Source organism: Oryctolagus cuniculus, chromosome 17 (genome assembly GCF_964237555.1).
Source record: "Oryctolagus cuniculus chromosome 17, mOryCun1.1, whole genome shotgun sequence".
Classification (NCBI taxonomy): domain Eukaryota; kingdom Metazoa; phylum Chordata; class Mammalia; order Lagomorpha; family Leporidae; genus Oryctolagus; species Oryctolagus cuniculus.
Window position 1 is genome coordinate 7,434,111 of NC_091448.1, and position 12,011 is coordinate 7,446,121.

Sequence of the window (12,011 nt, forward strand, 5' to 3'; positions counted from 1 at the left end):
AATGCCTGCCCCAAATGCAAATACTTTCTCGGAATATTTTCAACCATTGGTTGAATCCACAAGTGTGGAGTTCTTGGACACAGAGGACCAACTGTACACATTTTTGGCAGAAGAGGAAACAGAGGCAAGGAAAAATTAAGCTTTTATGCAGAGGTGGGGCACGTCCAGCCCACGGGCCGTATAAGGCCCATGGAATCATTCGGGCTGGCCCTGCCAAGGCAACTGTGGGTAAGACTTGAAACTTGATAAATCTATAGCATGCTAATTTTTTTTAAGATCTTATTTATTTATTTGAGAGGTAGAGTTACAGACAGTGAGAGGGAGAAGCAGAGAGAAAGGTCTTTGTCTGCTGGTTCATTCCCCAAATGGCCGCAATGGCCAGAGCTGTGCTGATCAGAAGCCAGGAGCCAGGAGCTTCCTCCAGGTCTCCCACATTGGTGCAGGGGCCCAAGCACTTGGGCCATTTTCTACTGCTTCCCCAGGCCACAGCAGAGAGCTGGATGGGAAGAGGAGCAGCCAGGACTAGAACTGGTGCCCATATGGGATGCTGGCACTGCAGGCAGAGGATTAACCTACTGCACCACAGCACTGGCCCCCAGGGTAATTTTTAAGTTGATAATTTTGGATGGCCCATGAATGATGTTATATATATCCAAGTGGCCCTGGGCAGAAAATATGACTCCCTACCCCTGAAGGCTTAGAAATGGTGGAAGTGGGATTCAGACCCATACTGTCTACCCAGGATTCTGCATTTTGCTGTTTTAAAGAAGTTTGGGAATGATTGTGAGTGTCGTCCGCTCTGCACCCCGACTCCCAGGTTTGCTGAAGTGGCCTCGCCATGCTGGGTGTCAGTTCAGGAAGCCGCTCTTGTCTGATCTGACAGGTGTGGTGCGCGCCTGGACCAGGGCTTCCGAGCCTGGGGCACCGTAGGGGTGGGTGTCGGGAGAGGGTAGCGGGGTGGGAGAAGGGCTGTGGGCTGGCCCCTGTGGCTGTTTGCACATTCCCAAGTCCAGACACCAACCCTGGGAGGCGAGAGCCACCCTCTCCCCCAGCCTCACTGTACAGCTATGAAGTGAGAATTTACCCATCAATAAATCAAGACCCCTGAAAAAATGAAGCAGGGAACCACACCCCACCCCCACCTTTTTGATTAAAACAAACAACGTTGTGAAACATCAACCTGTCGCTCGATTGGAAAGTTTGCTGCATGGAAAGGAGCCGATTGCCCAAATGACTTTTTAAAAGTATCAGAATTTGCCTGGCTGAACGGTTTTTAATTAAGGCCGCGCGTTAACGTGTGTAACTGTCCCTCGCTCAGCGAGCTGAGCCTGGGGTGGGTTTAGGAAACATTTGGTGTCGCTGGCACAGGCAGATGTTGACCTGGCTGGCAAGGGGGCCCTTGGCAGCTTGTGTAGACCTGAGGGACCTCAGGCTCCTGCTGGACGTGAGGATCAGAGGGAGCGGGGCTGTTTGCAGTGAGGGTGTAGGCGGCTATAGCGTCATAGCAGTTTGGCGTCAGCCTAGGGGCTGCTGCCGCCCAGGTGGTCTCTGGGGCTTAAGGGTTCCCCAAACGCGCCCCCCTCCCAAGTGTGGTGAGCAAGTCTCTTAGGGGATTCTTTCCATAAAAAAAAAAAGTTGCTTGGGGTCACACCGTTGAAACCTACCTCCCTGATTTTCTGTGATCTCATTTTTCCTTAAAAAATCATTGGAAAAGTGTTTTCAAGTTGGGCAGTTTATTTTCCATTTAAACATGGTGAAACTGGGAGGCGGGGGCTCAGTCTTGGCGTGGGGCTGGTGGAGCTGGGCCTGGGACACCTCTGTGCTCGACTCCGGTGGCAACAGGAGCCCGGCCGGGGGCTGCCCGGCTGCTGCTTTGCTGTTGGGTGCGGGTGCCACCCTCTCCCTAGGAGCAGGGATGGGGTTTGAAAAGAGGGGAGGCTGGGGGCTCATGGATTTCTGATTTATTTTTTCAAGCACAGTGTGTTGGACTCCATGTTTAAGCCCCAGTTAGAGACTTTGCCCAAGGAAGATTGGGAGAGAGTGGGGAGTCAGACCGAGCGTGGAGCGCCAGATGGAGGTGGATTGGGAGAGACCCCAGGGGAGGGCACAGCACCTCCAGCAGCAAGGCCAGGTCTGGTTTAGCCTGCTCGAGAGAGCTCTGTGGAGGTCGGCCGCCGACATTGGTGGTGTCCCACGGACCGCAGCTCGTGGGGCAGACCACGCTCTCCGTTAATCGTCCCCAGTGCTGGTCTCCAGGAATTCTAACACGGAGACCATATTGTCCACCCTACAGGAGTGAGAGGTCTCCTTGGAGAGAGGGGGAGGATGGATAACCTGAGCCTTCCTCCCATTTTCAAATCTGGGGCACAAGAATGCTCAAGGGTGAGCCCTCCCCGAGGGCTTCAAGGCCACATGGCCTCCTGCGGGCAGAGGGACCTGGGCTCGGCTTAGAGGGAGAGGCGTTGAGAGGCTTAGCAGGGAAGGCGTCTCAGGTTGTGGGGCACGGTGAGCTGTGGCGTGGGGGCCGCGGTTAGATAAAGTGCACGGCGAGACCCCGTCAGACGCGGCGGCTGGGGAGCGGAGAGGAGGGGTCCGAGGTCGGGGCCGCCTGTTTGGGGTGGAGGGCTAAGTCTGGATGCAGAAGGCAGAAGGGAATGACTAGTGATGGTGGAGCAGAATTTGGCCAAGCTCACTGGTGCTTTGGAACCATAAGCTGGGGCAGCTCCAGAGTGGACAAGCGTGAAGACCTGGAGCCCGAAGGAGGCGTTGCTGCCCCCACGCCACAGCTCACCGTGCCCACCCCACAACCTGAGGCCCCTTCCCTGCTATGCCTCTCCCGACACTTCTCCTTCTACTGCGAACAGAAGGTCGCTCTCAGCGCTGCCTCCGGGAGCCAGAGGACTTGGGGGAAAAGTTGACTAGGTTACTGTCCACATAGCCTTGAGCAAGCTTACAAAGTTTCTGTTCCCTCAATTACTTTATCTTGCCCACTGGGATACTAACGTGCCCTGCCCCTCCTCGTTTGTTCAACTCCAGAGGGTCTGTTTCAGGGACTGACCACACAGTGGAAAACAAGACAGATATATCCCAAGAGAAATAAATGAAAGCAATGATTTCAGATTAGGGCAAAGCATCCTGTAGGTCACAGGAGGCTGGTGTGCCGGGATGGCCTGTGCACCTTGGTCACGATGGAGGCCTCTGTGAGCAGAGGCTGTGTGAGCAGAGACTTGGAAAGTTAAAACAAAGTGTTTCAGGCTGAGCAAGCGGCAGGTGCAAAGGCCCTGAGGCAGCAAAGAGCTTAGGGCCTCCCAGCAGGAAAATACAGCCAGTGAGCCAGTGAGCGAGGCAGAAAGCGATGCCATCCGGGAGTGGGGTGGAGAGAATTCAGCAGCGTAAGGCAGCGCTCAGTGAGTGGGGGTGCTGTGATGAGAATGCTCTGGACCTGCGTTTCCCAAGGGCCATGGGGATGGAAGAGAAGGTGGAGGGGGAACAGCATTAGCGGGGGCAGTGACTGGACATGGTGACCCAGACGACGGTGAAGCTCAGATCTGTGGAATGGGCTGGTTCGAAAGGGACCTGCTTGAGAGGGAGCTAAGAGCGTGAATCGAGATGCTGGTGGGCACTGGCGGTCAGCCTGGCCTCTAGGAAGAGGCCAGCAGTGGGGCTGGGCAGAGGACTGAGCCCCGGGCCCACTATGTTCTGCACTCCCGAGGAAGAAGGGGAGGAGGAAGGAGGGTCCAGACCCCAGCCCTGGTGCCCACGTGCGGCTTGGAGGCCTGAGGGTGGGCGGGAGGATTCTGGGGACCCCGGCTCGCACTCCCATGCCTGGGCAGCAGGCCCCTTGTTTCCGCTTGCCTCTGCATCCAGCCTGGGTTGCGTAACAGGCGTGGGGCATGCATGATGCTGAGGTCCTGACCGAAACATGACTGTCACCAGAGCCGCCTGTCGATAATGGCACAGGTATTCGGAAAATGCCACCGGGCAGGTCTGTTCAACCCTGTGGCCTGCAGCCTGTCACCTGGGTTAGGATTCTTGGGCAGAGTCACGGTGCAGCTGATGTTGACCATGTCCTTTAGTGGAAGCCACTGCCCCCATCTGTGCGAGATGAGCCCGCAGCTCTGGCTGTCTGGGTTGTCTGGCTCCTGCTGTCACTCTGGGTCAAGCCTGTGGTCCCAGGGGAGACCCTTGCCACACCTCACCTTGAACTCCACCTTTGGGTCCAATGTACCATTTTTTTGTCTCTGATTTCCAGGACATTTCTGATTTGGCAAGCAATTCTACAATTTTTTAAAAATTGCATTTGTAGTTTTATTTCTAGTTCAAAACAATTTTCATTATCTTAATAAGATACTATGGCATTTTTTTCTTCACAAAACAATGCCTGTTCTCTTTAAATCTCCAGAAATAAGGAAGCAACTCACCTGTGCACTTACTACTCAGAGAGAACTACTGTTAACCCTTTGCTTTCTCCTTCTGAATTGGTTTGATAACCTCTGCAGTTCTGTAATTTTTATAGTAATAGCAATAGCCAGCATTTATCGACTACTTCCTGTGGTTTGCATAGGAGGCTTGATTTGGTACCCACTTGAAAGCAAGCCTTCTAGGAACACATCGTCCTAGGCATCGTTACCACTGCTGCCCCGTTTTTCACTTGGGAAAACGGGCATCCAGAAAGGTATCCAAGGCCACACAGCCGGTCAGTGGTGACGTTACGGTTTTAGTTGCTGCTAGTGGAACCCACGCCTGCGTGGCATGACGCTGATCCTGCAGCGACACACTGAGTGTTTTGCCCTGGTCTCTGTACACAGAGCATTTCATCCTGGTCTCCGTAGTGCTCCTGCAGGTTCCTTAGCATTTTCTCACTCATCTCTCGTGCCCATGTCCCGTGCAGGCACGGCTCTCATGGTGGAAGTTCATGGCCCCAGGTTCACGGTGCAGGAAAAAAGTTCCTTTCCGGGGCCAGCGCTGTGGCATCCCTTATGGGCACCGGTTCTAGTCCCGGCTGCTCCACTTCTGATCCAACTCTCTGCTATGGCCTTGGAAAGCAGTAGAAGATGGCCCAAGTCCTTGGGCCTCTGCATCTTCATGGGACAACAACAACACAACAAAAAAGATATTTCCTTGCCCCTGTCCATGGGGATTATGGGTGACCCAACTGGCGGAGGGATGGGGCGGCTGGCAGGTGCCCACACATTGTCAGCCGGATGGCGAGCTCCGTTGAGTTGAAGCCCACAGCTCAGATGCTGGCTCTAAGTGGCCGAGACAAGTGTGCACTTTTTGGAAGGAGATACACAACTCTATCCGTGCGGATGAGAGCGAGGGGTCTGAGAAGGAGAGAGGCAGCCAAGGAAAGGATTTATTTATTTATTTTGAAAGGCAGAGAGAGAGGGGTGGGGGAAGATCCTCCATTCACTGGCCCACTCCCCAAATGGCTGCAACAGCTGGGGCTGGGCCAGGCCAAAGTCAGGAGCTTCCTCCATGTCTCCCACATTGAGTGCAGGGGCCCAAGGACTTGGATCGTCTTCTACTGCTTTCCCAGGCCATAGCAGAGAGCTGGATTGGAAGTGCAACAGCCGGGACTCGAACTGGTATCTGTATGGGATGCCAGCACTGCAGGTGGCTTTACCCGCTACACCACAGCGCCAGCCCGAAGAAATACTGTTGTTGCTGCCCAGCAAAGACAGACATTTAGGACAGGTTTGTTTTCCCATCAAGTCGTTGTTTCTGATACACACACACACACACACACACACACACCTGTATGTGTATTTTCTAGATGAGATAAATCCTAATCCCAAGTAGGGGAGCTTGGTTCCCAAGCGACACTGATGGAAGTTGGAGTCTCCTCGTGCCATCCTCTCGGAGCCAGGTGGGGGCCGTAGAGGGGCAGGGTTGAGTCGTCCGGTGAGCACTGCCCAGCCTCTGTGGACATGACCCTGGTTCCCCAACACACTGGCGCTTCTGCAGCCCAGGAGAGTGTGAGTGCTGGCCACTGCCGTCCTCACCTGGCCTTGCCAGTCCAGCTCCGGGGACCCAGTCACTGTGGACCTGGCCTTGAGTTTGGGTAGGGAGCGGTCGTCCTCTGGAGACACCCCCAGAAACGTCCGATCAGAGCCAGGAGAGAGCTCACTGGCCTGCCAGGGTTCGTTTGTTGTGGGCCGAAGGATGACCCTGCTTGGTGTCAGGTTGTCTTGGCGTTGTGCTAACAGCCCTTTGGTCGCTTGGCTGTTGAGTGAGCCGCGGAGATGGGCGTTGACTCCCGTGAAAACCGCCTCCCGGGGGAGGGTGGGGGTAAGAGGAGAGAGGAAAACCATGTGTTTAGAGAAATGTGTACATATGAGTGTTCTCCAAGTAAACATTTCAGAGCTGAGCCAGAATGATTAGGAGATAAATTGCCACTGGGGCTGTCAGCTCATTTGTTTACCTGGCGTTGAGTCAGGGTCAGCTAATGAAGCCCTTGGTTTGGGATGCCTGCCCTTTTCCTGCTTGTGAAAAAGTCTGTGTTTCTGTGAGTCTGTCCGTCCATCATCTATCTGCCTGTCTAGTCTTTCTGTCTGTCTACTATCTATCCGTCTGTCCATCAGTCTATCCTTCCTTCCTACCTATCTGCCTACCTAAACTTCCTATCTATTCATCCACCCACCATTTCTTTCTCTCTTTCTCTCTCTCTCTCTCTCTCTCTCTCTCTCTCTTTCTTTCTTCTCTCTTTCTCTCTTTCTTTCTTTTTCTTTCTTCTCTCTCTCTCTCTCTTCCTTCCTTCCTTCCTTCCTACCTACCTACCTGCCTACCTACCTACCTACCTACCTACCGATCTACCTACTTAAAAGAGTGTGAGGGGCTGGTGCTATGACATAGTAGCTAAACCTCTACCTGCAGCATGTCCTGGCTGCTCCTCTTCTGATCCAGCTCTCTGCTATGGCCTGGGAAAGCAGCAGCAGATGGCCCAAGTCCTTGGGCCCCTGTACCCACGTGGGAGACCCGAAAGAAGCTCCTGGGTTCAGATCAGCTCAGTTCTGACTGTTGCAGCCATTTGGGGAGTGAACCAACAGATGAAAGATCTCTCTCTCTCTCTCTCTCTCTCTCTCTCTCTCTGTGTGTGTGTGTGTGTGTGTAGCTCTGCCTCTCAAATAAATAAATAATTTAAAAAAAGAGAGAGAGAGAGAGAGTGCTAGAGTGCTAGTGATCTCCATGCATACCTAGCTTCTTTGTTCCAGCTCTGGCTACCTACCTGCCTATCCATCCATCCATCCAGTCACCCACCCACTCTCCCAGCTCCTAGTTGGCACTCCCTTTGACTTTAGCTGGAGTTGGGTCGCACATGGGAAAGACCCCGGGCAGCTGGCTCCTCTCACAGCCAAGCCTGGGCGGGGTGGGGAGGGCAGGCAAGAGAGGAGGCCTCTCCACCCTCCCTTAGCAGGAAAATGAAAGAGATAAATAAACTCTAATCCTGACCCGGAGGCAAATCCCAATAAAGATCCAGGTTAATTTTTCCTGCGATCCAACCCTCAGATTCATTGTGAGGATTAGACAGCGCTGCAGCCCTAATTTGCCAGATGAGATTGTATAATTATCTTTTATAGGCCTGGGTGTGATGTGTGCTTGCTGTTTATGCTGCAGGGGGCTGAGCGTGTGTTTAGACTTCAGAGTCCCTGCTCTGTCCTGCCAGACTCGGTTCTCACAGCGGGCGGGGTGGCAGCTGTCGGGGCTCCTGCCTGGCTCAAACAGTGCTGGGGCCTCGGATGAACTTGCCTGGGGCCAAACGGGTAAATCCTTGGGAGGCAGCTGTGGGGACAGTCCCCCGGCTGGAGTAGGGGTCTCCCAGGAAGGGCAGGCAGAGGCAGCAATATTCAAAGGGGAGGGGCCGCTTCAGGAAAGGCTGGGAATTGGAAGGAAGTAGATTGTGAAGGTCGTGACCTTGGGCACTTTCGTCTTCCTAGGCTCCTCCCTCTATAGAAGCCATATATGTGTTAAAAATTGTATTTTACAACTACAGTGGTGTCAGGCCAGAGAGACTGTACGCTGTTACCTAGGCTTTCGTGCAGGAGTTGTTTTACTTGTTCTGATTTTACAAGAAGTGAGAAAGGGGGCCGGCGTTGTGGCCTGACACCAGCTTCTGTACGGGTGCTGGCTTGAGCCCCAGCTGCTCCATTTCTTATCCAGCTCCCTGCTGATGCGCCTGGGAAAGCAGCAGAGGAGGATGGGCCAAGTTCTTGGGCCCCTGCACCCACGTGGGAGACCTGGAGGAAGCTCCTGGTCCCTGTCTTCGGCCTGGCCCAGCCCTGGTCATTGCAGCCATCTGGGGAGGAATGGACCAGCAGATGGAAGATCTTTTTGATCTTTCTCTCTCTCTCTGTAACTCTGAATTTCAAATAAATAAATGAATCTTTTAGAAAAGAAATGAGAACATTTTTACAGAACCCTACAAGTATCAGGGGCCCAGGGCCCATGTTGGCCTTGGGTGAGGGGATCCAGGGGTTTGGCAAATTCCGAGTTCCAGCCCCCAAGGTTTTCCCTGCGCACGTGTGCTTCTCCATCAGCCTGGCTCCCGGTGCACTTTGGGGAGAAGGCAGGGGGTGTGCGGGGCTGTGTGATTCCCTGGCTGCCGTCTGCTGTGGTTTTAGCTGCTTTCCTTTCTTGGTTCCTCAGTTGTCAGAGGGTTGCAGGAGGCACGGGCCCTCCATCTTGGCTGGAGGAGTCCATGGCCAGTGGTTGGGCCGGGAGTCACCAGGAGTTGTGTGGTGCAAGACATCCAAGGTGTCAGGAGGGGCCCGTGGAGGGAGAGGGTGCCAGAGGAAGGAGGGGCAGGGAGAAGCTGCAGGCTGTGGGCCGCCACATGGTCTCTGGTCTCCTGCATAGGTTTGCCACTGGATGTGGCGTGCTACAGTTGTCCCACTTCCAAGGGGTGCTGCCCACCCCCGTCCCCCCGTCTTCTGCCGTCATGACAGGGAGGACAGTGCCGACAGGTGCCAGCCGAGGTGCCGTGGGCAGAGTCAGCCTCCGTGGGCAGGCCAGGCTCCCCCGGAGGCTGTGATCACCAGGCCAGGGCAGAACGCCAGTGGAAAAGAGACCCTGCTGGTTTGTTTGTTTGTTTTTGTTTTTGTTTTTGTTTTAAATTTTTTGACAGGCAGAGTGGACAGTGAGAGAGAGAGAGAGAGACAGAGAGAAAGGTCTTCCTTTGCCGTTGGTTCACCCTCCAATGGCCGCCGCGGCCGGCGCGCTGCAGCTGGTACACTGCACTGATCCGATGGCAGGAGCCAGGTGCTTCTCCTGGTCTCCCATGGGGTGCAGGGCCCAAGCACTTGGGCCATCTTCCACTGCACTCCCTGGCCACAGCAGAGAGCTGGCCTGGAAGAGGGGCAACCAGGACAGAATCCGGCGCCCCGACCGGGACTAGAACCCCATGTGCCGGCGCCGCAAGGCGGAGGATTAGCCTAGTGAGCTGTGGCGCCGGCCCCTGCTGGTTTTATGGAACGGAGCAGAAGCACCCTTGTGTTGCCTCAGGGGTCCTTCCAGGTGCCGCCTTGCCTTCCTTTCCATATTGAGTTGTTTATTTGAAGGGGGAGAATGGAGGGAGAGAGAGAGGTCTTCCATCCCCAGGTTCACTCCCCAGATGGCTACAATGGCCAGGGCTGGGCCAGGCTGAAACCAGGACCAGGAACTCCAAGCAGGTCTTCCACGTGGGTGGCAGGGGTGCAGGCACTTGGGCTTCCCCAGGTGCATTAACAGGGAGCTGGATCGGGGCCGAGCAGCCGGGGGACTCCAACCAGCTCTCCCAAATCAGATGTTGGTGTTACAGGTGGAGGCCCAACCGCTGCACCACCGTTCAGGCAGAGATCCGGTGCCTAGAACTGGGCCGCAGGAAAGAGGGGAGGGGGCCGTCGTCTCCTGGGGTACAAACGATGGCTCCGAGCTGCCTGGCCCTCGTCCCTGAGGGGAAAGCCCTGGCTGGAGACAGGCTGGGCTCAGGGTGCAAGAGGGACCTCTCTAAGCCCTTCTGCTCAGCGTGTGTCCTAAGAGCCCCTGAGGGAGGCTCAGCCAGACATGTGACAGACACCTGCCGTCCCAGGCTGCCACCCTACCCCACACTGATACCAAAGTTACCAGCCTCAGCAGACGAACCCCAGACCTCCTTGGGCGGGGGGATCTACCAACCAGGACCCCTGCAGATGGGTTCCAGCAGCCCAGGGAAGGGGTGGGGGTTCCAGGGAACCCCAAGCCTGAGAACTACAGCTGTAAGATTCCCCCATCCCCTGCTCAGCCCCCTTTCCCCAAGAGGAGTTAGGATCCCCTGTGGTCTCCCACTGCTGTCTCTCTTGATCTCTGCCACCCAGTTGGCTGAACGGAAATGCATGGGACAGGGCAAGGAGTTCAGATTTACTCCTGCTAAAGTTCAGGTCTCTGCTTGGAGGGGCAGCCTTGAAACTCTTCCAGAGCTCTTCTGGAGGGGCGGCCTTGAAACTATTTCCTTCGATCTGGGCTCACAGCTTGAGTTGGCTTATTGGATGCTCTCCTCCTGCCACCCCAATAAGAAGCTGAAAATGGATCGGACTTGGGGGGGGATAGTTTTGCATAAAGCAGGGCCGGGAATCCGTTCCAGAGGCCAGGGTTGGAGGTGAGGTGCACCGTGTGGCTTTGCTTGCCCCCTTTCAATGCGTTTTCTAGTATTAACTGGTCGGCTAGGTAGGTTCTGAGTGTTGCGTGGTCCAACAAGGCTGAAATTGTCAAGTTTCTTGGCTCTGCAGGCAAGGGCCTGTTGCATCTGAGGTTGACCCTGGGTTAAGTCCTTGGGTGTGGTAAGGGAGGCAGACCCAGCAAACAGGTGTCTCTGGCACTGGGGGATGGGGGGTCTGGGACAGGCTAGGGGGACCCCGACCCAATCCCAAGACAGGGTCGGTGGATGGGGGTGGCCGCAGGGCCCCAGCGGAGCCCTGTCCTCAGGAGCAAGGAGACGACGTGGACGACGTGTGATGCGCCCTCGATGAGGAACAAACACCACCCAGACAATCCTTTCTCTGTGCGTGAAGGTTACGAGTTTTGTGTTTCAAGTCTGATGGCGTGCTTTCCCCCGCTCTCCTTTCTCCTCTGTCTTTTCACTTGCCAACCTACGGGTCTCCGGTGATTTCTCTGAGCCTAATGACGGGGAAGCTTAGAATGGAGCTATTATCTTGCCACACCTTTTGAAATACTACTCTTCCTGGTGTCCGAATGGCGTGGAACAGAGGTCGGATTTGAAGATTAAGCATCTGTGTCAGCAACAGCAGCCATGACAGCGGCTGTGCTGGCGTCTGTGGGCATTGGTTCTGGAATTCCGTGGATGGTGCGAGAGGGCCTTTCCTGTGGACACCCACGAGGGAGGGCGTCGTGATCGATGGTAGAGTCGGTATTTGCGGAGTGCTGGGTGTTCTTCCCAAAGACCCCAGTGGGTGAATCCAGTCTATAGGTTAGGGTCAGAGGTGAATGTCTCTACCCTGGCACCCCTCCCTTCCAGTTCCAGAACTCTTCTTCTTCTTTTTAATTAATTTATTTATTTGAAAGGCAGAGAGAGAGAGAGAGAGAGAGAGAGAAAGAGAGGTCTTCCATCTGCTGGTTCACTCCGCAGACGGCCACAATGGCTAGAGCTGCGCTGATCCAAAGCCAGGAGCCAGGAGCTTCTTCCGGGTCTCCCACGTGGGGGCAGGAGCCCAAGGACTTGGACCATCTTCTACTGCTTTCCCAGGCCACAGCAGAGAGCTGGATTGGAAGAGGAGCAGCCAGGACATGAACCAATACCCATATGGGATGCCGGCACTGCAGGCTGGGGCTTTAACCCACTATGCCACAGCGCCAGCCTCGAGAGCCCGTGTTCTGACCTTGATGTCGGAACATATGTTCTGACAGTAAACTTGGCACAGATGAAAATTCAGAACGGCATGACAGATTCTGTGTGAAAGGCCCCAGGTACACCTCCGCACCGTGAGCACAGATCGTGTTGTGTTAAAGGCCCACTGTGAGTTGGGGTCCGCTGTACTGTC

At 54.9% G+C, this 12,011-nt stretch overlaps 1 long non-coding RNA gene across 2 annotated transcripts in view; it reads left to right on the plus strand.

Annotated features, from left to right (window-relative positions):
- LOC103351609 (uncharacterized) overlaps positions 1-12,011 on the plus strand; it is a 173,718-nt gene that overhangs the window by 131,494 nt on the left and 30,213 nt on the right. The gene's annotated exons all lie outside the window — the stretch shown is intronic.